The sequence below is a fragment of the Schistocerca serialis genome, chromosome 12 (genome assembly GCF_023864345.2).
Source record: "Schistocerca serialis cubense isolate TAMUIC-IGC-003099 chromosome 12, iqSchSeri2.2, whole genome shotgun sequence".
NCBI classification, from domain to species: Eukaryota; Metazoa; Arthropoda; class Insecta; order Orthoptera; family Acrididae; genus Schistocerca; species Schistocerca serialis.
In genome coordinates this window covers 16,063,461-16,067,810 of record NC_064649.1, presented here as the reverse complement: position 1 = coordinate 16,067,810, position 4,350 = coordinate 16,063,461, and the positions used below count along the sequence as shown (strand labels likewise).

Genomic DNA, 4,350 nt, shown 5'->3' with positions numbered 1-4,350 from the left:
ACGGTTAAAGCAGCAAACCCCGACAGAGTGCGTCATCGCCAGCGCCGCTAGAGCCCTCTGGTAGCGAAGCCCTGCACTGTAGACAGCTCAATGTGCGAGGGACTAGTAGCGACACGTAGCAGCGAAGTGATGAATAGGAAAATTGCCGATAAAATTGAGCGGCGTAACTTTCTAGTTCTTGCTGTTTATTTCTTCCTTTACACTATTATTACAAAACAGATTTTCATCACTGCTGGGTTTGTCTGTTAAGGTATTATTCTCTATTTCACATGTTACAAAATAATTCTATTCTCATAACATTTAATACAAACTGTATCTCCAGTGACATGAATGTACGCAGGATGTCACATTCAGCAATCCTATCTTGTAATTTAGTATTAATAAAAGCTTTTATCCACTCTTTTAAGCATTTCAAATGGAGATGTGGCACGGAATTTAATAGCAAGAGAGCCAAAGTAGGAGTCTCTCTCTCTAAATGCAACGTAAATAATACAATGGTACAACAATAATTGACCTTTCCAGAATCAGATTTCCACTCTGCATACCTTTTTTTATTCTTACAATTTCTCTCATTACTGAGCGCAAACGCTTTGCAGAGAATGTAACCTTCTCCGTCTTCGGGCAAGGCTTTTACAATGTTTCATTCAGCCAAACTTAATCTGCAGAGGTTGTAATATAATTTCTTTTCTGACCCACAAGATACTTTATTAAAAAGCTGAGCCAGAGAGGTTGTACCACTATTAACCGAAATATATAGACTTGAAACTTCCTGGCAGATTAAAACTGTGTGCCCGACCGAGACTCGAACTCGGGACCTTTGCCTTTCACGGGCAAGTGCTCTACCAACTGTACCACTATTAACCGAAATATATAGACTTGAAACTTCCTGGCAGATTAAAACTGTGTGCCCGACCGAGACTCGAACTCGGGACCTTTGCCTTTCACGGGCAAGTGCTCTACCAACTGAGCTACCGAAGCACGGCCCATGAGGAGAGCTTCTGTAAAGTTTGGAAGGTAGGAGACGAGGTACTGGCAGAAGTAAAGCTGTGAGTACCGGCCGTGAGTCGTGCTTCGGTAGCTCAGTTGGTAGAGCACTTGCCCGCGAAAGGCAAAGGTCCCGAGTTCGAGTCTCGGTCGGGCACACAGTTTTAATCTGCCAGGAAGTTTCATATCAGCGCACACTCCGCTGCAGAGTGAAAATCTCATTCTGGATATATAGACTTGTTAGTTAAATGCTAAAATAGTAATGTCCTTTTTCTTTTGTCATGGATTGTTTAATATGTTAAGATAGTTTTTCATGAGGGTTTCCCCTTTGGATACCACTTTACCCATCAAACAAGAGCTGACAACTGATACACTCGTTAATATTTCTATCAAACTGATTTCATGCCTAGTGCATGTCCCACTAAGGTCTCGTTTTTGAAGACCCAACGTAAAATGCCTCCCCCTTGTTTTCTAACACAAGATTTAAAAAGAGGATAGTAATAACACAACATTATTTTAAAATGAATAGAGCACATCCTCAACTCAAAACGTCTACAAAAATAATAACAAAAATAATACCACAACTAGTAAGAAGTAAAATTCCATAAAATAACTTTGTTTTCTTATATACTAATTATTCTCTGTAAATAACTAGATCGTACAATCAATGCTTACTCCATATTCACTCTGCCATACGTATAAATGTAGCGTACAAAGGCTCAGAAAAGCTATAATTGCTAAACTACAACAATAAACGGTGCAAGAAACAACTAAAAAAACCTCTGACTGACAGACTTTCGAAAAATATTAAAAAAATTAAAAAACAAAATACCAAATGAAATAATTACCTCGACAGTACAGTAACAGAAAAATTAAAATAAAGAATGGATTGTCTCGTCTCTACAAGTAAAATGTAAACTGTATTTTGTAAAACGAATTTGTTATTTTGTAAATAAAAGTCTATGTACGTTAAAAAAAAATGCTAACATTAGAAAAACGAATTTCTTGATGATTTTACTGTTTCATTTAGCATCCAGCTCACATAAAAACTTGAGAATTATCTTCTTTCATATAAAAAAGTGTTTTATCATTAGTGACCTGTGTCCCATCATACATCTCATTTTGACACTAGAATAATTTGAGAGAAAAGAAGCTCTGTGTTCACTTCTAAACATACAATTAGTGAAAAAAATGCATTTTTAAAAGGTACTGAGTTTCAACTATTTCTGATACAGAATTTGTTACCACATATGATACCAAAAAGAACACAGACTGAGACACTCGAACATTTTTTTTTTTTTTTTTTTTTTTTTTTTCTTTCACTCTTCACTTGTGTGATGCTATTCATATAATTTATGCTGTTTCAGGACTGAGAATCTGCGAAGTACAACATGTAATATATATATATATGTCAGTTTTATAGCCAAAAGTTTTTTCAAATATTGATTGTGTTTTTTATTTATCTTAGCATCATTAGCACCAAGGACTACAAAACATTTTAGGTTTTTTTAGTAAGGATTCCACTTCATTGTTCAATTATACAAATGTTAATGATACCATGCAGTTTCTTTTGACAGTGAGATACATTCTGTAGCAAGTACCTTGAAAATGTAGGTAGATGTTGTCTGGTGAAGAAAGTGTGTGTGTATATTAGTATCTGTGTTTGCAACAGCATAATCAGGCATCGTTTGTAGTGTGGGAGTGAGCTCCACGTGGGATCTGAAGCCGGGGGTACCCGGCATGCTCCACATGCCAGGGCAGAGGTGGAGGCTAGTGTTCGGAAGTCTGAAAATTCCAGCGCCGGCCGGGGATTGAACCCCGGCCCGGCTGGGGCGAATAGCCCCAGCCGAGGTGCTGGAACGTTCCAGACCCCCTTACCACTAGACCACCGAGGACCCCGGCTGTTTCCTGCTCTGAACTCGAGCTGGTGGTCGTGTTACAGTACAGCACTTCCTGTTGTCGGCTGTGTTTACATCGGACGCTGAGTGGTGCAGTCTAGCCGGCTACATTAGAACGCTGTGAGGGGGGAAGTGTTTACCTCCAACAGCTAGGTGGGTCGTTAGCGTACGACTTACTGACCCAGCTGAATTTCTATCGCTTTTATGCGTGGCTGTAGTTGCTTTACAGTTATCAAAGGCATTTGAAATCAGCCTTTACGACTGTATGCAGTCGACACTTGTTAATTGTTCATTTCAACCTGTTCCCAAGTGCCTGGAAATAACCGAAGAAATTTCCTCACTAATCAAGGCGATTGTCATGACACAGCGACCCGCAGGCATTCTATAACTACAAGTCAACGCCCAGCTTATACCCGATAATTCTATTTGTTTCATCAGTTGTTCAGGTAATTATACCTTCATTCAACACCTTGCGACAGGCATCTGTTTTGTTTTTTAACAATGCACGGCATGACACAGCAAATAAATTTCAGTGTTTGCAGTGCAGGTCTGCGCCGCAGATTTTTCGGAATAAAGTCGTAACATGTGTTTCGTATTAATACGTAATTTATCAGTATCTGTAATACAGTGGTCACATGGAGTAGTGTTAATGGTTACTCACAAGTTTAGGTTTTCGGTGGCTGGGTTACAGTATACCCGATGGATCAGCTATGTAATCGCTTTGAGCCTTCTTTTTTTTTCCAGACTCTGTGTGAACTGTCGCATTCGCTCAGCGCTGGACTTTAAGACTTTTTGGAGTCCTTTTTGCGAAATCTTTTCTCATGTTTTCTGTAATACCGAGCATATTTACGACTCGTATGAAACAAACTCTTTCATTACTCTATAGCTCCCAATTCAATACCGGAGAATAATTTTATTTTCTCGCTCTGACTCCTAGCGGTGCTTCGCAAGCTCATCACAATGACACCCAAATCAGTGTATTAGCTTAACACTACGCCGGTTTGTAACTTTACACAAAGCTAATTCGTGACAATCACAGGCATGCACCTAAACTGGTATGGTGACGTCACGAGCAATACGCGACTGAAATACATGTTCGACAGAACAGATTTTGTGTTGTCAACATACTGGTCACGTGTTCTCTGGGCGTCGTGCGTGTGTCCGTATAGCGCTCTGTATATTTCGAACTAGTTCGTTTTCGCTTATATCTGCAACTGTCACCTCTGACTGCTGATTTTTGAGCAGCACTGATGTCACTGGCCTAATTTGATGGTGGCCTACAGCACTGCAAATTTTTGCTCCAATATTTGAGCGAAGCGAAAATAAAGCTCTCTAGAAAATATTTAATGGATTTTTGTGTTAAAGCTCATGACCAAACATCCCATTATCCTCGTTTTGCTTCTGTTGATATTCATCTTATATCCTCCTTTCAAGACACTGTCCATTCCATTCAACTGCTCTTCCAAGT

General features: G+C 39.4%; 1 non-coding gene across 1 annotated transcript; it reads right to left on the bottom strand.

Annotated features, from left to right (window-relative positions):
* Positions 1-904: 904 nt before the first annotated feature.
* Trnas-uga (transfer RNA serine (anticodon UGA)) lies at positions 905-979 on the bottom strand. Its single transcript has one exon. It is a non-coding gene; the product is annotated as a tRNA-Ser (tRNA).
* Between the last annotated feature and the right edge of the window lie 3,371 nt (positions 980-4,350).